Raw genomic sequence first — 21423 nt, forward strand, 5'->3', positions numbered from 1 at the left:
ATTCACTCAAACTCTTTATCCTGGGTTAATGTTCAGGTCTCCTGGTTCCTCAGTGTCCCTGTGCTGAGTGGAGTGTAAAGAGTGTCTCCTGTTACAGAAACACTCTGACTGTTGAACAGATAGTTCAGTCTGTACATGTCTGTCTCTTTCACTCACAAACACGTTTTCACATTCATGGATTCAATCAGTTGATGTTTGAAACTCTTCTAAATGATTCCTTGTAAACTTCTTCAGTCACAAACAAACAGGAAGTGATATCACATGTGTTCCTGTCCACACAGCAGAATGAGTCTATTGCTGACAGTGATGTACAAACAGAGTGAGCATTTCTGAGGCCCAAAATAAACTGAGTAGTTCACTGAATGAACAATGGACTGTGAGCTCAGTTCCTTCATCATTAGTATGGATTATATATGTATATGTATTATATTAGTATCATATATATCAGGTGCTGCTGCTTTCAGTCATTGTGCAAATGTGCTGTTTGTAAGCTTGTAAAGCTGCAGTCAGCTGAGACTGAAGAAGTCACCTGATCAGTGAGCAAACGTTTCTGAAAACGTCCAGATGAACAGAATCAACCTTTTGGGATCAGCCAGCAATGCAGCATCATTGTTGTTCAGCTTCAGAGGTTTGCAGGAATGAACTGATGACCAGAAACAGCTGCAAAGTCCAAGAAAATACCAGCTGGAGTTCAGCTGCATTTGAAGAAGTCAAAGAAAAGTAAGGATGGCAAAGGGCGACGTTTTCTTCCAAAGAGCTGCAAACATGGTCGACGCCTCATTAGAAGAATCATCTGGACATTTGTGAGGAACTCTGACCAAGAAAGCAACGTCACACAGATCCAACAGACAGTTTCCATGACTGCAAGTGTTGAGTGGAAAAATGCTACATTGCATTATTGCATCCTCTCACCACAGGAGGCGCTGTTGGCACCACTGATTGCTGATCAGCTGTTCTCTGATGATCTGATTGATACTGTGAATAACGGGACTCACTGAACTCTGTGACACAGTGAAGATTACAGAGTTTAACTTCACCCTTTAAGACTGACCACAGAACCAAGTCCGCCAGAGCTTTTGTTATATTTTTACATGCTGTGGAGCCATTTGTGGGAGCATTTCAAGTTGCTATACATCAATACAACTGTTATAGCCCTAATTTTAATAATATGTGTGCATTAAGTCCATAGTAACTACATAAATTGCAAAAAAAACCTCTGCTCATCCATCTCTGTGTGTATCAGGATACATTTGGTTCATAATACACAGAAAAATCAGAGTTATTACCTGTAATAAATGTGAAAGATTCCTGCAGTGATAACCAGGCAGGACTGAAACACATCCAAGCTGTCACCACGGTAACAGCAGCGCCCATCCACAGGTGAGGGGAGGAGCAAAAAGAGGGACTTTGACCATTTTATACTAAAAACACTCAACTAATGTTTCTAATATGAAACAAATAAGCCCACATTAATGTGAGCGTTTATTAAATAATAATAATGATGATTTCCTCCTGATCTCATTTCCACAGCAGAGAAAACTGTGGTGTATATTGAGGTGGAGGGTGTGGTCTGTGGCTCAGGTGTAGAGTGAGGGTGGGGTGCACCACAGCAGCATGCTGGGACTGCTGAGGGTGGAGGAGGGAGTGATGATGACATCAGAGCTGCAGCACAGAGACCAGTGAACACACAGTCTGTTCATCTTTGCATAGATACAATATACAGCACAATATTGAATGACAGACACGCTGTGGGAGCTTCCACAGATACACTGACGTCAGCATCCAGAGTCCTCCTGCTGCTCCCCCCTCAGAGCCCCGTGATCAGCACCAACACATTCAGTTAGATGACAGAGTCCAGCTGCAGCTAGAATCAGCTCCCCTCTGTGAACAACAGCACAGCGTCAGTGTTTCACACTCAGTGAAAGGAGGAAACAGCAGAAGAACACCATGTGTGCTACGTTTCCCAGGACACACTACAAACTGCACAAATACAGAGCAGCACGTGGAAGGACCTGGAGCTGCATTTACAGAGCTGCAGACAGCGTGATGTCCTGTATGGACAGGTGGAAGGAACCAAGTCCTCAGCTGGAACACTCGTGTTTGTCCACAGACAGGAAACACAGCAGGAAACTTCCTGACAGAAGTGCAGCTCATGGATAACACACTTCCTGTCAGTCAGAATGAGGCTGCAGCCAAACACAGAAAGGTGTTTTTGTCCAGATGAGCCCAGAGAAGAAACACGAGTGTTCACAGACATCAGAAGCTCAGAGAGGTGAAACATGAGGTTGGAGTCCTCGTCAGCATCCAGAAGAGCTGCTGTGAAACCCTGAGTACTCATGACAGACTCTGATGGCACAAACACATCATGATTCAAACAGAAAGACAAACATGGAGCTCCTGATCCTCCTGCATGAGAACAAGCTGACATGAGCGCTGTGTCTGAGAGTGTCTCCCTGTCACAGTGACAATAACACAGCTGCTGCTCACAGTCATTAAACTGACCTGAGGTCAGCTGTGCTCCTTACATATGAACCATGTGACCTCACATCAGTGCTGTGGATGACTGTAGTCATAGAAGAGTAGAGCTGTAGCAGGTGGTGTGAGGAGGAGGTGGTGTATTCTAGTTAACGCAGTACTGAAACACTCCAGCAGAGGGCGCTGTTAAGTCCTTATTGTAACACAGTTACTGTGTGCAGTTAGACTTCATACATAATCTGCACTTATTTCCATCAGACATGCTGTCAGTAAATGATTGGTTTCTATTGATTCTACTTCCTGTTGACTCGTTTGATGACAGTGAAACAATCACAGCTGATTGTGTGATGATGTAAACTGTCACTGTTACATTCAGTGTGTGTGACATAATGTTAGTGCAGGCTGATAACAGCCTGGTTCTGTTAGAAACACATGAACGTGTCCATAGATCAGTGTGTGTTTAACATGAGAGCTTCAGCCCTGCTGATGTGTTAAATAAAGACATGCAGGAAAACTGATGAGACTCTGAAATAACTCTTTATATTTATAATGTAACTCTGCATCAAAAGAACAACAAAGGATCCCAGACAGGTTTCTGTGAACAAAGACCATTCTGATGTTTCTGTGTTTCTAACACTTTGACATTATTAGTAAACAGACTGCAGTGAGCAGCATTTATAAAGAGCTTCTATATAAAGATATGACAGCTGTTTGACAAGTTTATCACTCTGTGTTTGGACCTGATCAGTCCAGCTGTTTACTTGAAACATGTTCATTTACCTGTTCTGTTATATTCATGTTCTTGTCTCTGTTGAAAACACATTTTAATGTCCCTCAGATTTTTCTCCCAGATGAATAAATATAAAAATGACACAAACTGACTGCAGCTACTTTTTGTCCTTTCTGTCAAAAACCTTCATGTGACTCATGAGAGACACGTTTCAGCTGTTTGTGACAGATCAGAGGCCAACAAGTCATTTATAACACTTTCCATCATTGTTTAAAGTTCTCAGTGTTTCTGTGTTGCTGCGTATAGGATCTCCCAGCATCATCACTGTGCTGTCCAATCATTGTGTGCGAGGTTACCCTTATAGTGCCATGTGTGTTTGCACAAAGAGAAGCATGTGTGTCAAATATAAATAAGCACAGAACAGAAACAGCTGCTCGTTTCTTCTGTTTAGAGTCAAGTTAGTGTTTTGTGTCTTTGTTTGAGGCCTGATGTCGAGCAGAGGTGTGTGTAACTGCACTGCTCTGTTATATGTGTGAAGTGTGTGCTTCTCTTCAGCATCATCTTTGTCACTGCTGATTCCTTTGTGTCATCATGTGTTGAGAAGAGAGAACAGTTATAACGGAGGAGCAAAAGGAAGCCCTGAAATCTGCATCAACAAGGAAGTGTTGGCTCACCAGTGATCCCAGCAGAGCCACTGGTTTGGCTCCAGTTGTTCTAGATTCAATGATGTTGTTGCTACAGATACATGTCAGCATCTTTATTGAATTTTATATGAAGCAGAAATGGTGTCATTAGGAGAAGAAGAGGAGAACAAGTCCGGCGAGGAGGCAGCAGCTCTTAAAGATGAAACAGCAGCTCAGCCCTGAGCTCAGAGAGCTGCACATGAAAAAGCTCCTCAAGCAGATCCTGTCAGAGGTTTGTCATCAACAGGAGGAACTGTTCACATCATAGGATGAAGATGCTGTCAGCTGGATGAAGAAGGTTATTTAATGCAAACGTTCACACTGAAGTCAAATTGTTGTCGTGTTGAACAGATTCATGTACTGATCGTCTCCAGAATGTTAGAAGAGCTTCAATGAATCATTAGAAACAACTTACAGCTGCACAGCTGTGTCAAACACATCTGTGTGTCATTGTGGGATTGTTGTGTTTCTACATGTGACACACGTCTAAAACATGCACACAATCTGAACACAAACAGGGACTCATGTGTTCCCACAGCCAGATGCTGAGAGCCATTTCCTTGTAGTCCTGTGTCTACATACATGAACCATTAGATGTTATTGGAATGATTGTCAGCTCTGATAGTTTCATGTGTGTTTAGCTGGACGCTGTTTGATCCTCGACATGTTTAAAGGTGTCCAGTCCTGAGACACTGGGGCTGGAAACAGCTGTGATGTCATTGGACTGTCACACAGACAGAAGTGCATGAAGTGAGCAGCCGAGGAGCCGCTGATGTTTTGGATTCAACAGCATTTGAAAGGTCGACACAGACACATTTGCACACAGAAAGCTGAATCTGTCATATGCCACAGTGAACTCACTGTTCAGTGTTTTTCAGGAAGCTTCTTAACTGCCTCTGCTGCCAAACAAGCAGCTGATGTCCTTGAGAAGAAGCTGAAGAAGTCTCCAACAACAAATACAGGAAGTGGACTTTCAAATACTAGATTCACTTTAGACTCACAGAGAAATGACTCAACCAGCTGTGTTTGACTCTATGAAAGGTCAGTGTGTGTCTGCACACAGACTGTTGTGTTGGACTGTTATTCAGTTGTCTGCTGAATGTTTTCAAATGTCTGCATCTCAGCTGTGATGAGGCTGGGGGTCATGGGAGGCCACCGTAGCAGCCTCTTCAACATCATGACATCATCATAAATGCTGCTGGACCGTCTGATGGGCTGACGGTGAAAAAGCCGTCGGGAAGGAAACAGAAGACATTTCAGAGGCTGCAGCAGATTTCTTTGATTCGGGGCCTTTTTCAGCTTTATTGGACAGAGCAGTGAAGATAAGTGACAGCAAAGCAGAGAGAAAGGGGGCGTGGCCCGGGTCAAAGCCAGGCCAGCTGCTCTCCACCTCGTGGTCACCTGCTCATCCTAGTGAGCTCCACCAGCAGCCCTTTCACACACTTTACACTGTCAAACACTGTGTGTGGACCTCAGCTAACAACAGGCTGCATTTAAGTCTGGACTACATGCTTTTATATTGTTTTTATTCCATCAGCAGCTCAACATCATGAGCAGCTTTGACATAAAGACATCAAACTCAAGCTGACTTTAAACTACTTTTAATACAGGGGCTCAAAAACAACATCTTTATTATATATCAGGACACAAAGTCATTTCATCTCAAAGGGAAACAGCTTTATTTGGAATAACCAGCACTATCAACTGGTTTGGGATCTCCACCAGTTTCATGTCTTTGCAGCTTCTCCAACAAAGTTCCTGTAAAATCAGCATGTTTGTCTTTATTGGTTTGATAGTGATTGATTATTCAGTCCCAATCTGCTGTCATCTAAAGAACAAAATGATGTTTCTATGAGTCACAAAGCTCCAGATGTTGTCGGCTTCACAAAGAAAACAAAGAACTTAAACACAAAGTGTTTGGAGCCAAAATGTTCCCAAGCTGCTCTTTTTGAAATGGCAGAGGTACAGTGGTGTCTAACAGCACACTGTGGAAGGCAAACATGTTATTGTTGGATGAAACTTCATGAATCCTTTGTAGATTTGAGCTGTTGGAGCCTTTCTTTTCTCTTCAGGTGTACAGATGCTGAGGAGGCAGGTGAAGCAGGTGGAGCTGTTGTGATGCTGGCAGAGGGTGTGTCTTAGTAACTCTGTGAGGCAGAACTGGATCCAACATTGTGGATGTGTTGATGTTGGAGCCATTAAGAGTCTCTGGCCACACTGTAGGATTTCCCTTTGATCCACTGTGGGGGCATTTTGGAGTCTGTCAGTGAAACTCTTCATGTTTGTGTTTGACTCCAGTTTATAGAAACAGAGAAATGTGTCATGCTTTTGTTCGGCCTCCACAAATACACACATTTGTTCATTGGTTGGACTTTTTGGAAGGAGACACATTGAAAACCATGTTAATAAGATCTTGTTGTTTCCTGTGGATCCGACACAGAGAGTGGACTTCAGACAGAAAGCGTGGAAGAGATTTTAGAGGCCGTGTGTGGCAACAGGAAGTTTCTGTGTGTTTGCTGATCTTACATGTGGAAAACAACACGTGATGTTTGTGAAGTTCTACAATGATCATTGTTCTCACAGCATTTTGAGTGGGAACAGTTCAAACTGGGAGTAGTGGGAGTTATTTACTGATTGAAACAAGCTGAATGTTTCTGTGACGATGAAGATCAGCAGCTCAGCTGATCAATGAACTGACATCTATCAGTCGTTTCATGAGATGAAGTCATCAGCAGACATTTGTTCTGACTGTGTGATGAATGTCAGAACGTCAGGGCTCTGCTTTAGTCACTGCTTGATGATCATTGGCTCATTGTTGAATCCAGGGCCCAGTCTGACCTCTGACCTTTGCTGCAGGTCTTCTGTGTTATCTCCACTTTCATGTCTGATCTTCTACTTGTAGTCCTGTGTCTACATATACAGTGGCTTTCAAAAGTATTCGGCCCCCTTGAACTTTCCCACATTTTGTCACATTACAGCCACAAACATGAATCAATGTTATTGGACTTCCAGGTGAAAGACCAACACAAAGTGGTGCACACGTGAGAAGTGGAACGAAAATCATACATGATTCCAAACATTTTTTACAAATAAATAACTGCAAAGTGGGGTGTGCGTAATTATTCACCCCCTGAGTCAACACTTTGTAGAACCAGCTTTTGCTGCAGTTCCAGCTGCCAGTCTTTTAGGGTCTGTCTCTGCCAGCTTTGCACATCTACAGACTGAAATCTTTGCCCATTCTTCTTTGCAAAACAGCTCCAGCTCAGTCAGATTAGATGGACAGCGTTTGTGAACAGCAGAAATTGAAATTGAAATTGCAGTGAAGTCAGCTAGAAACTTACAGTGACGTGGACATCATGCAAAGACTGCCAGACTCTGTAATACTGCAAATGATCAGTGACTCAGGTTAACACTAAACTTTAAACGGCACCTCTGTGTCTCTGTGTGCTGAACATCTAGGATTGAGTCAGGCTGCATCAGCTGAAGCTGTTATTTGTATATATCAGTATTTTTTTATTCAGGTGTGGGGAAAATACGTAAGACTGCAGTGAAGCGATGCACCAGAGTAATCCCTGGCCAAAGGTATCGTACTCAAATCAGACTACTGATCCAGCCACATCAGCCTTTTGTGAGGTCTGTTTAAAGTAGACTAAAAGTGAACTGCAGGTTCCTGAGAGGTGGACTGTGAGCACAGAAACACATGTTCATACATACAGCTGCAGCAAACTTACATTAATTTTAAATAGATTTGTTACTCTGATGTCTGTCTCTGTGTTAGTCCTCTGACAGACTGGTGACCTGTCCAGGTGTGCTCTACCTACTACTGGGACAGGTTCCAGCCTCTGTAATAGAAATGTTCTGTTATTCTCATTTAAAGTGTTTAAGTGCTTATGCATATGCTTAGTTGTGACACTGTTACTGTTCAGTGAAAGTTGCTAAAACTAGATGAACTTACTTCAGCAGTTTGAGAAAACAACTCCCTTTACAGGTGCTGATAAGGCCAAGGGCACAAAACAGCACAACCATTGATGCGTTAGGTTTCATAGCGAGACACGTGAAGTGTGGTAGGATCAGTTTGTAACTTCCTCCCTCTTCCTTGGAATGCATAAAGGAGGAGGAGCACGACCTCTGTGGCAGCGCTGACATGACTGAACCGTGATGTTTGATGTGTGTTGGCGCAGTAATAAATAGCTTGATCACAGCTCTTTCTGTGTTGCAGACTTTATTTAAAAAATTCCACGAAACCCCCCCCCCCCCCCCCCCCACTGTGAACCTGAATTGAATATTCAGAAGACATTTGTTTAAATAGTTCTACAAATCTGAGCTGTTGGTGTGTCCTTGGATTGTGTGGTAATAATATTAGAGCCTGCAATCTTTCTTACTGGATCTCTACTATGAGTCATGTTACCTGAGATTAGTTCTATGTTTACCTGTCAGCCTGGACGAATGTGCTGTGTGAAGAATGTAAATGACATCAGATCTGAACTGCTTACATCTAAGGAGCCTGTTCATATTTAATTGTAATATGAACCAATGATTTTCTGATTGATTGCTGATATATACAGTGGGGAAAAAAGTATTTAGTCAGCCACCGATTGTCATCATTTTAGGTGGGGGAACTTGCACAGAGGTCAGTAATTTGCACCAGAGGTACACTTCAACTGTGAGAGACAGAATGTGAAAAAAAAAAAAATCCATGAATCCACATGGTAGGATTTGTAAAGAATTTATTGGTAAATCAGGGTGGAAAATAAGTATTTGGTCAATAACAAAAATACAACTCAGTACTTTGTAACATAACCTTTGTTGGCAATAACAGAGGTCAAACGTTTACTATAGGTCTTTACCAGGTTTGCACACACAGTAGCTGGTATTTTGGCCCATTCCTCCATGCAGATCTTCTCGAGAGCAGTGATGTTTTGGGGCTGTCGCCGAGCAACACGGACTTTCAACTCCCGCCACAGATTTTCTATGGGGTTGAGGTCTGGAGACTGGCTAGGCCACTCCAGGACTTTCAAATGCTTCTTACGGAGCCACTCCTTTGTTGCCCGGGCGGTGTGTTTTGGATCATTGTCATGTTGGAAGACCCAGCCTCGTTTCATCTTCAAAGTTCTCACTGATGGAAGGAGGTTTTGGCTCAAAATCTCACGATACATGGCCCCATTCATTCTGTCCTTAACACGGATCAGTCGTCCTGTCCCCTTGGCAGAAAAACAGCCCCATAGCATGATGTTTCCACCCCCATGCTTCACAGTAGGTATGGTGTTCTTGGGATGCAACTCAGTATTCTTCTTCCTCCAAACACGACGAGTTGAGTTTATACCAAAAAGTTCTACTTTGGTTTCATCTGACCACATGACATTCTCCCAATCCTCTGCTGTATCATCCATGTGCTCTCTGGCAAACTTCAGACGGGCCTGGACATGCACTGGCTTCAGCAGCGGAACACGTCTGGCACTGCGGGATTTGATTCCCTGCCGTTGTAGGGTGTTACTGATGGTGACCTTTGTTACTTTGGTCCCAGCTCTCTGCAGGTCATTCACCAGGTCCCCCCGTGTGGTTCTGGGATCTTTGCTCACCGTTCTCATGATCATTTTGACCCCACGGGATGAGATCTTGCGTGGAGCCCCAGATCGTGGGAGATTATCAGTGGTCTTGTATGTCTTCCATTTTCTGATGATTGCTCCCACAGTTGATTTTTTCACACCAAGCTGCTTGCCTATTGTAGATTCACTCTTCCCAGTCTGGTGCAGGTCTACAATACTTTTCCTGGTGTCCTTCGAAAGCTCTTTGGTCTTGGCCATGGCGGAGTTTGGAGTCTGACTGTTTGAGGCTGTGGACAGGTGTCTTTTATACAGATGATGAGTTCAAACAGGTGCCATTCATACAGGTAACGAGTGGGGGACAGAAAAGCTTCTTACAGAAGACGTTACAGGTCTGTGAGAGCCAGAGATTTTCCATGTTTGAGGTGACCAAATACTTATTTTCCACCCTGATTTACGGATAAATTCTTTACAAATCCTACCATGTGAATTCATGGATTTTTTTTCCACATTCTGTCTCTCACAGTTGAAGTGTACCTCTGGTGCAAATTACTGACCTCTGTCATCATTTTAAGTGGGGGAACTTGCACAATCGGTGGCTGACTAAATACTTTTTTGCCCCACTGTATGTATGTGTGTATATATATATATATATATATATATATATTTTTTTTTTTTTTTTTTTTTTACATACATAGTTTTTTGTTGCCTTATGGTTCCAAGCGCTGTCACCAATCTTTGCATTTTGTTATTATCTCATGACACTTGTTTAATCAGCTACCATCTCTCCTGTGGACTTTTTAATGTCTACAGTCTCAGACCAACACAGCCCTGCCCTTCCCATATTAGATTCTTGATGAATGTGTGTTGTTGTTATTCAGCCTGGTTCAATGTGCCCCTTTTTAACTTTGAGCACCCGCCCCTCTAAACCTCTCTGCACAGCCCTGCACTGAACTCACTATCTTCTCCCTCTAACAGCCTCCACATGTTCTCACTGTAATTTCCCCTCATGAATGAATTTATGCTGCACTAATGTGAATGTTTGCAGGGAAATCAAACGCATTTCACACGCAGTACTCGAGCTGACTTACCTTTGTTTGAATGACGACTTGTACGCGCTGACTCCACAGATAAGGTACGAAAATATATCAGGCTACGTCTTCAGGGTTTCTACTCCACGGCCGTATTTCATACGGGTCCACATTTCCACTGCACGCTATTTTCTGCAAGTACTGCCGCTTCGCCTCTGGACGCAATCGGTCTCTATACAGTCCGTTCTCTTTTGAGCTGCTTTTAAGCATCTTGTAATCGTCGTTCCAACACAGTGTGTTTGTTTTGAATCGTAGACCTCGAAAATGGTGCCGCGCTCCCACAATGCATTGCGGCGTGACGTCAACTCCAAAGCCCTATAGAACATGTTCTTTTTCATTGTCAAAATTATCAGGAATAAAGAAGAAAACTGATTCAAAACCTGTGGAACCTGCCAAAAAACAAGTTTTACTGCAAAGGATTTCTAGATGTGAAGGTTTTGTGGCTTTTTTCAGTTTCTAAAACAAACTCATTTGTACAGAAGGATATGAGGATGTATATGTCCGGTGGTGGGTTTTTTTCTTCTTGATTTAATGTATTCATTTATCTCTTCACTTAATCTTTCTTTATGTTTTTTTTTTTTTTGATTTTTTTTTGATTTGGCATGAGCGATTTCCGGTCCTCACTCCAAGGTGGCGGTAATGCACCACATGTTCTATCACAGCTGCGTCCGAGAGGACAGGAAACGTCTGTATGCGTCTGCAAACCAGGTAACTACACTCAGCTGAGCCTCTCTGCTAGTCGTTATTAGTTGGAGGGTTTGCGTCACTTTCTCTCGGCTTGATAAAGGGCTGTATAGAAATCTCTGGTACGTAACACGTAACGTCATTTTTAGGGAGCGTCGCAGAGAAGTGAGGCTGTTTCTTTGTTTTTGTCGAGTTTTGATTGAAGACATGTTTCCAGTCCGTTTTTTACTCGTTTGTTTTTTCATTAATAACTTTACATTATCACAGAGAACAAGAAGGCGCTTTGTTTGTCACATTCACCTTATGTCTGTGAAGGTTCTCAGTCATCCAGGTCATCGTAGTCAAAGGAGCTTGCAAAGAAAAGCGTCTGGACTTCTTTAAGTTACTTGAAGACGTTTCACCTCTCATCCGAGAAGCTTCTTCAGTTCTAAGGTCAAATGGTGGAGAGTCCCAGATATAAGCCTAGTGGGAGTGACCCCCCACAGAGGGACAAAAGGACCCCCTGATGATCCTCTAATCACCTGAGCCAAGGTTTGAAACTGGGTGTGGGCCCCAATCAGCCAGTTTCGGGTGAGTTCATTGTGAAACCTGGCCCCACCTTATCATGCGAATTCCTGAGGTCAGATGGCCCAGGATGTGAGTGGGCGTTAAGGCGTCTGGGAAGGATCTCAAAACTGGATTATAGATGGCAGAGAGTTGGTGTCGTAAACCCCGCCTCTGTTCAAAGATGGTCGCTCACAGTTGACATAGATGCTTCTTTCACTCCTCTTTCAAACCATCTGTCCTCTCTGTCCAAAATGTGAACATTAGCATCCTCGAAAGAGTGTCCTTTATCCTTAAGATGCAGATGGACTGCTGAGTCTTGTCCTGTGGAGGTGGCTCTTCTATGTTGTGCCATGCGCTTGTGAAGTGGCAGCCACTTGGCAGCCACAGTGATAAATGGCTGAGATGGCTGCAGCTGTACGTGTGAGGTACCTACATATTTCAAGATGAATTTGCAGAGATGTCATGTTTGGTGCTTACAGACATCACACTGCATTTTGTGATTTCGTAGCTATTGTTGTGATATTTCGGAGCTTCCCATGATCACCGTGACAGTCATTCATTTTAACATAACCTTTCTATTCCTTTCAGGGATCCTCATTTTTTTGGTGAGGAAGATCAGCAGCTGTGTCGACAGGCAACAGGTAACGGCATGCTTTTCTGTTAGTACTGTAGACCTTGGTCTGGTGCTCTTTTTTAGTTTAACACAGTATTTTCATTTGCCGAAGTGTAAAAAGCTTGTTCCAGGAGAAACAAACTTTAGTGAGTTCTGCAAAATGATTCCCACCATTGCACACTCTGTCAGCCTCCAGTGTGCCCTTTTTTTGTCCTTTAACTGAAGAAAGTCGGTATCAGAACATATGAGATAAGTGAGATCCTCATTTTGCCTGCTTATTTCAAGATACAACATTTTCACAAACTGCTGTAGGATAACCTTGCTATTTGTCTTTTCCAACACTTCTACATTCATCCATATTTCCTTGTCTGCTTCTTTCCAGGTGAAAAGTACCTGAAATGGGTGAAAGATTTTGTTTCCAAAAACAAAAGCATGTGCGTTCACCTGAAGAAGCCAAGTGGTGCTGACCTGTGGATAGAAGAGCTTGAGAACACCAAATACAACGGGGATGATGATGAAGTTAACGCCTGGGGAAAATTCTACCTTCCCGAGATTGTAAAAATGCAGGTTATTGGTGTGGTAAAGGGCACCTCATGTCCATGTGACGAGCTTGTGCTGATGACGCGTGAGGACAAAAAGCTGTACGGCTATGACGGAGAGGAGCTGCATCTGGTGGCTTCCAGTTTCCTGGAACTATGTGACAAAACGATAGAGTATCCAGCATCCAAGCGCTACTACAATGGAGAGGCCTTCAAAGATATGGTGAGAAGTTAGACTGCTAAGAATAAGACTGGGGATGCCTAGTGTTAGAGATCAATCACCTGAGCTTTTCTTTGTATTGTTGTGTGTTCTGTTTAGACTGAGGAGGACTGGAAAAAAGTTAAGATGAGTGATGTGGGGAGGAAACTGCAGGAAGAACATAAAAAGCTGGTAAATGAAACCCAGTCAGCGTTCGTCAGCCTAATATCATAGGTGGGTATTGGAGCTGAGTATCATCACTGATTTCTAGAACCTGTTCAATTCCAATTCACAAGGTCCCAATTAGATTCCATTTAATTCTTACTCAGAGAGTCAGAAACATTATAATTCTGATCATTTATCAGTACTGACACTTGTGAAACTTCATCAGAGGTGTGAGCATCACAGCAGATGCTTTTGTGTCAAAGTAACTGAGGATAAAACACAAAACCATGAAGCAGATTTTCCTGGCCTAGCTTTTTACAGTAGATAACCTTAAAAATATTATTCTGCAGTAGAACAAAAGCAGACGAGAACCACGACTCAACAAATGTACATTGGCTGATGCTGCTGAAGTGATTCAGAGGTTTTAATAAGAGGTTTTAATAGAGACACAGCAGAGCATTTTGCAGTTTCACTTAATTTGAAAAAAATACATAAAATTTGGTATTGAACAGCAGAAATGAGGCTGTCTTGTCGGAAGTCATTAAAAAAAAAAACGGCTGTAAACAACGGTAGACTGCTTCATAACAAGCAAGCGAATAATGCCAAAAACAGAGATTTGAGATGGGAAACGGTGTTCTTAAAGTACACTGAGAGAGCTGTGCTGTGTTGTTTTTCTGTGTGTGTTTTAATGGTGGTGGAAGCAAACCAGCAAAAGTAAGAGGGAATTCATGACAATGTTTATGTCAAGCGAAATGCGTCTTCTTTTGCTGCTGGTTTGGTTAGAGAGAGACAAAACGTGCAGCTTCAGGATCTGAGCAGCTTTCAGCACCAACGGCATCACAGCTCAGACTTGGATTCAGGATTAAGCCCTTTATGTTTGACTGTAGTGATTGTAGCTCTGTCCTTGTTATTAATCGCTTTAGTCAAACACAGCTATTGTTTGCTGGGATGTGTATATCCTTGACAGTTTGTATCTCAGAGTTATCAAAGACACTGTGGATAATCATCAAGAGATTGTTGTCCTCTTAATAATGACCTATTTGATTGTTTGTTTTTTCTTCTTCTTACAGATTCTGGTATTTGGCCAAAAGAGAGCTTCACAATTCTTGGCTTCACCTGTGGTAGAAAAATGACTAAAGTTATGCAACACTCTCTAAAATTAAAGCTATGCAACGCTTTAACATGAATGGCGAAGGAGTGCATCTCTTTCACTGTCTCTTCCTGTCCTCTTCTCAGTCTTTGTTGTGGCACCTCTGCTATGTGTTATAGAAAGCACTTGGAATCATGTTCAATACAAAAACACCAAACTCGTGGGATTGCCCTAGCAAGCAGTTGGTAAAAACTAATTAAAACTGATATATATCAGCTTCACTTTCTAGCTGCAAAAGCACGTTTCTGCAAAAGCATGCAGTTTCCTGTCAGCACTTTTTGGCACAGAGTGTACTCAGAGTTAGGCCTTTCTTATATAAAGCAATATAATCAGCATATAAACATTTAAGATGATAAATTTAAAGCTCAACAGTAACTGCTATAAATATTATAACTACACATGTAGTGCTTTTGCTTAAGTAAATTATAGTTGGGATCATAATAAGAAAACATGTGTTTTTATTTTCTGTGTACCCTGGGTACAGACCAGTATAAATATGGGATTCTTCCCAATAAATGCTGTCTGATAATGCTTCATATTGCATTAAACACTAGATATGTAAGCAAACAAACAAAAACCCATAGAAGCCAGTTTTAATTATTAAATGTGACAATTACATGGAGATGGAAAGTAAACATGCTTATACACGTCTCTGTGATTACAGAAAATCCACACAGATGCTGTCAGAGCAGAGAATCTTTGATTTATCAGAATGATGAATGCAAATGATTTCATGAAATCTCACTCTTGTTCTGGGTTGTAAAATTCACCTGTCCAGTTAAACCGAATCCTTTGCAACACAGTTCTAAGAACCCTACCAACCTCATCCTCAGCTCTCTGCCTGTTGTCCTTTTCAGCTGAGTATTCATCCACATGTGTTTCAACTTCTCTCTCATTTTCAAGCAAATTGCTCAGGCTCTCAGCTTCAGCACAGTTACCATATGGCCACTCTCTGAGGTCTTCTGTGTTCAAGCCAAACAAATTCTTACATGATCTGCAAGGCTTCATTCTGGCACCATCACGGAGACAAAAAGCCTCACACCTGATATTTCCAGGTACTTCAATTGTTCCATCAAAGTAATCTTTCTGGACTGTGTTTGGATAATAGGTCATCACCGCACCAGATACATATTTATGCCATTTGCTAAGACAGGAGGCAGCAATCATAATTTTCCCAGCGTTAGGACCTTTGGTGGACATGGAGACTCCGCAGTACCTTTCTGATTTGTTGGTTTGGGATTTTTGAGAAATGCAGATGGTGGACGAGACGAAAGCTGTTTTTTTATTATTCTCTTCTAAGTCCAAGTCTGTGAGGAGATCTTGCAGACTCTGCTTTATTTGCTCTTCATTCTCTGAGTTATTTTGCAGGACGATCTGAAAACAGTTACAGATCTGGTCAAAGTGTTGCACCTGATTATATAGTTGTTTTTCATAGAAAGTTGATCAACATGTTTGTTTCGCTGCTTGACTTGTTTAACTATGCAGGACCATTGGATGCTTTTGATTTAGACATTTTAAGATAGGGGGTGAAAAATGTCACAAAAATCTATTTAATTTTAAATCAATAAGCAAAAATCCATCTTTGTTCTCACTAATTTATAATTAAATTTGCTAATTGACCTTTTTTTTTCTATTTTGCTATGCCGGGCTGTCAAAACACGCTGAATTTAGAGTCTTTGAGCTTAACAGATCCAGCAGCTACACAGTGACAGCATCATATACGCCTTGAAGACTGTAAGCATCTCCAATAATGAGTCTGTTAGACATTATTTAGAACTAACAAATTCTGAAGCAAGTCTCCAGCTCTCCTGCAGTCTCTGTGTTTGGTGGAGAAGTATAGCTAGAAGCATATGTTGAAGTATAAGGTACAGTATGGATTTTCTTTGGATTTCTCAGTAAAAAAGCACTTTGCATTATACTTTCCTAAAAACTGGAAGTTTGTCAGATTGACTGAAAATGTGAGAAGAGTTATCTTACCATGTCGAGCACACAGGAGAAGGGACTTCGCCTGGGAAGCTGAGTCGAATACAACTTAAAAGGCCTGGGATATCTTCTCATTAAAGAACCCAAAACAAAAGGATTAGGGAAGATTTCTTCTGGAGAAAAGGGGATGTTGTTGATTTTGCCCAGAAACAACATGCTGTGAAGGATCTGTTGAGTGAAAACATATTTGCTTATTGTTAGTAGTGATAAACAGGACTGTCTTAAAAGTGTCAAAGGTAACACACCTCATCCACCAAGTGTTGACTTCCCGGAGTCATGTAAGAGCCCCGAACCATCCTCTTGGTAATCTTGTAGGCATTAGTTTTGAACCTCCTTTGAGAAATTGTTGTCTTCTAAAATGATAATGATCGAGCAGTTAGGGATTTAAAAACACAGGAGATCTGATAACTTTGGCTACAGCAGAGTCTGCAGACATACCTATTTTGCTCTTGGTCGGCCTATTTTAAACATGAGAGAAAACATAGTTAGTGAAATGTTGATAACATACAATGACTATCATTGGTGGCTGAAAAGATGCCAGGTAACAAGTGAAAAGCTGCTACTTACCATCGCCACAGTCTAAGAATGAAACAGGAAACACTGAGCGAGTTGCCTCCATCTTAAAGCTGTTGATCATGTGATTTAAAGGAAAGCCACACCCAGCTCTTTCCTGGAATTTTACTCGACTGTAGAAAACTGCTCCATTTGCCCCGCCCACCCATGATCTTTAATATCTACCAAAAACAACCTTTTGGTTGTCAGTAACCAGCCGATCGTTTTCGCGATTAAAAAATGACTTTGTGCGGCGGCGTTCCCACCGCGAGCAGAACTCCGGCTCAAAAACCGCTGTTTTTGAACACTTTTATTTACTTAAGCATTTTAATGGGCTTACTTTGAAACAAAGTGCGATTGAATGATTATTGTTATGTGTTGCCTTGAATTCGGCTATGCTGTCTGTTAGACAGCTGTTTTCCTTTATTGTTGTTTTTGTATTGTTTGTAGCGAACGCTACTGGAATGTATAGATTAAGCTACGTAGCCAAGATGATTAATAATTTAACTGTTGTACATTGGTTGATGATGATTTGCATTGTTACATAGGCTTGCAGAAAAATATATTTGTTTACCGATAAACTGAATCGAACTTGATGTGCTAATGGACGTTTTTCTGACCTACAGGTCAGGTTTTGTTCCCTCCCTTTGAATTGATCTTCTTCATATTGAAGTGGCGAGCCGGTAGGACCATTCTTTGTTTCCCCTCTTTCCCCCACTTAGCCGTCTTTGGATTACGGACATATTTCCCCATTTGTATGAAGCTGGACTCTAAGGAGGAATACCTCAAAACTGAACTTTAAAAAGAAGAGGACCAAAAAGGACTTTTGCACAGAAAGATCACAGCATTGATTTATTATTTAATTGTGGACATTTATGTTGTGTGTTGTGTTAATTATTTTGTTCCATTTCCCCTTTCCTCCATTTATTCAATATATTTTTGGTACAAGATATTGCAGTCTTTGGTCTCATCATTCACACCATCTAGGCTCCATAAAGAACTATTTCTTCTGCGCGTCAGTCAGTAAACTCATCCATTGAAATAAACTAGTCCTTAAATAACTTTGAGTTACACAGTGGCAAATGTAATAGAGAAAGACACAGGGCCACCTGAAATCTGTCGTCCTATCTGATTCAAAACCAACATGTAGGAGAATCTGGAATCTTTGATTTCGAGTTAAAAATAAAATATGGGTAAAATGCAGAAATGTTTTTACTAACATGTACTAACAGAGACTTGGAGGAGAGAGACCTAATGTTTAATAATCCACATTTCACTGTTTTACTCTTTGGTTCAGATGTGGATACTGTATTGTTCTTTCTTTGTGACTGTTTATGTTTAAGTTGTTTGTTGCTGGTTTTTAGTTTGTTTTTTGTCTGTTTGGGAGCTGACACAGTCTCTATGGAGATGGGTTTTTGGGGGGTAGCAGGAGGAGAGAAGCTGCAGAGAGGCGTGTAAGACTGCAACTCTGCTTCCTGGTCCCAACTCTGGATAGTCATATTTTGGGGGGTTTAATAAACTACTACTGCATGATGTAAAGCTGAAGTATTACACAGCTTTATGAACCTCCTGTTATCCTGGTAGACGAGTACAGCAATAAATCTTTTACTTGAACATCTTCTGGCTCCAATAAGCTTTGAAATGTGACCATGAAGTTAGAGACACACTGACTGAAACCCACAGCTGTGACTGTGGATCACATCCACACACAGTGTAGCTGCTGTCTCTGTGTGAGGTCTGTGTATATATGTATATACACTGAACAAAAATATAAACGCAACACCTTTGTTACTGCACCCATTCCCCATGGGATGGACGTAGAGACCTAAAATTCATTCCAGATACACAATATAACCATCCCTCCCAAACAGTGGTCACAAATCACTCCAAATGTGTGGTAGTGGGCACATCTGCTATATTGAGATAATCCATCCCACCTCACAGGTGTGCCACATCAGGATGCTGATCTGACATCATGAGTAGTGCACAGGTGTACCTCAGACTGCCCACAACAAAAGGCCACCCTGGAATGTGCAGTTTTTTGCGCTATTGGGGGTCTGGGGACCCAGAACCGGTCAGTATCTGGTGTGACCACCATTTGCCTCATGCAGTGCAACACATCGTCGCATGGAGTCTATCAGATTGTCAATTGTGGCCTGTGGAATGTTGGTCCACTCCACTTCAATGGCTGTGCGAGGTTGTTGGATATTCGTGGGAACTGGTACACGCTGTCGTATACGCCGGTCAAGCACATCCCGAACATGCTCAATGGGTGACATGTCCGGTGAGTATGCTGGCCATGCAAGAACTGGGACATTCTCAGCTGCCATCTGCCCTGAACAATGTGAACCATGATTCATCCGTGAAGCGCACACCTCTCCAACGTGCCAGACGCCATCGAATGTGAGCATTTGCCCACACAAGTCTGTTACGGCGACGAGCTGGAGTCAGGTCAAGACCCCGATGAGGACGACGGGCATGCAGTTGAGCGTCCCTGAGACGGTTTCTGACAGTTTGTGCAGAAATTGTTTGGTTGTGCAAACCAATTGTTCCAGCAGCTGTCTGGGTGGCTGGTCTCAGACGATCTTGGAGGTGAACCTGCTGGATGTGGAGGTCCTGGGCTGGTGTGGTTACACGAGGTCTGCGGTTGTGAGGCCGGTTGGATGTGCTGCCATATTCTCTGAAACGCCTGTGGAGACGGCTTATGGTTGAGAAATGAACATTCAATGCACGGGCGACAGATCTGGTTGACATTCCTGCTGTCAGCATGCCAATTGCACGCTCCCTCATTGCTTGTGGCATCTGTGGCATTTTGCTGTGAGACAAAACTGCACATTCCAGGGTGGCCTTTTGTTGTGGGCAGTCTGAGGTACACCTGTGCACTACTCATGATGTCAGATCAGCATCCTGATGTGGCACACCTGTGAGGTGGGATGGATTATCTCAATATGGCAGATGTGCCCACTACCACACATTTGGACTGATTTGTGACCACTGTTTGGGAGGGATGGTTATATTGTGTATCTGGAATGAATTTTAGGTCTCTACGTCCATCCCATGGGGAATGGGAGCAAAAACAAAAGTGTTGCGTTTATATTTTTGTTCAGTGTATTTATGCTTATATTCATATTCTCTTATTCCCCTTTATTTGATATCCTAATTCTGTGCTGTGTAAAAATTTGTCGGTGTTCTGCTACTACAAACTGGATTCCCTGGAGGATAAACATGAGGGATTCATAAAGTTCTATCTCTCTGTTAAAATCCCCCAAAATAAATGAAATGTGAATTTCAGGCAGACATGTTTTTAAAAGAGTCACTTTAGAATAGAATAGAATAGAATTCAACTTTATTGTCATTGCACATGCACAGGTACAGGGCAACGAAATGCAGTTTGCATCCATCCAGAAGTGCTTTAGTGATATAGATATATTACAATATATATTAGCAATAGTATAGATATGTGAGTATATTACAGAAATGGGTCTATTATGGTATGTTATAATGTACACGGTATGAAGTATGTTGTGAATATTCTATAACTAAGTATGTACAGGCTGTAGTGAGTACAAGCTATGTACAGGCTATGAACAGGATATAAATATGAAAAACTATACAGAATATGAAATAAATAACTTTACAGAAATCTGAGATATACAGCTATACAGAAATGGGAACTATGCAAGTTGTAAACAGTTGTAGGATTAAAGATTATTGAATGTACAGAATGATTATTTACACAGAGCTATACAGTAGTGCAGTTAAGATAAGTGAGGGTGTAGATAGTTTCTACAGAGGCTATATAAAGTGCTAGTGGTTGTGAGTGGTGGTTCACTCCATGTTATTATTGTGTTTGAGGGTACAGTTGTCCATTGTGGGTGTGTGTATGTTCAGTCCATGAGTTTAACGTGGGTCAGATGTCAGGAGGCAGAGTTCAGGAGTCTGACAGCTGTGGGGAAGAAGCTGTTCCGGTACCTGGTGGTCTTAGTCCGGAGGCTCCTGTGGCGCCTCCCAGAGGGCAGGAGGGTGAAGAGTCCATGTGATGGGTGACTGGGGTCTCTGATGATTTTCCCAGCCCTTTTCAGACACCGCTTCCTGTAGATGCCTTTTATGGCAGGAAGTGGTGCTCCGGCGATGCGCTGGGCAGTTTTCACGACCCTCTGCAACGCCTTCCGGTCCGAGGCAGAGCAGTTCCCGTACCAGACTGTTATACAGTTGGTCAGGATGCTCTCGATGGTGCAGCGATAGAAGTTCACCAGGATGTCTGAGGACAGGTGGTTCTTCCTCAGAGTCCTCAAGAAGAAGAGGCGCTGGTGAGCCTTCTTGACCAGCTTGGAGCAGTTGGTCGTCCAGGTGAGATCCTCGGAGATGTGGACTCCCAGGAACTTGAAGCTGCTCACACGCTCCACAGCCGTCCCCTTAATGTGGATGGGTGGATGTGGGTCAGCATTCCTCCTGTAGTCCACGATGAGC

At 42.3% G+C, this 21423-nt stretch overlaps 2 long non-coding RNA genes across 2 annotated transcripts in view; both read right to left on the reverse strand.

The window, feature by feature from the left end:
• Positions 1-21423, reverse strand: part of LOC143415910 (uncharacterized) — a 366388-nt gene that overhangs the window by 116665 nt on the left and 228300 nt on the right. The gene's annotated exons all lie outside the window — the stretch shown is intronic.
• Positions 16461-17405, reverse strand: LOC143415897 (uncharacterized). The gene is made up of 3 exons (XR_013096324.1): positions 16840-17405; positions 16647-16754; positions 16461-16569 (listed from the first exon to the last, which is right to left on the reverse strand). It is a non-coding gene; the product is annotated as an uncharacterized LOC143415897 (long non-coding RNA).

The sequence above is a fragment of the Maylandia zebra genome, unplaced genomic scaffold, assembly GCF_041146795.1.
Source record: "Maylandia zebra isolate NMK-2024a unplaced genomic scaffold, Mzebra_GT3a scaffold11, whole genome shotgun sequence".
NCBI lineage: Eukaryota > Metazoa > Chordata > Actinopteri > Cichliformes > Cichlidae > Maylandia > Maylandia zebra.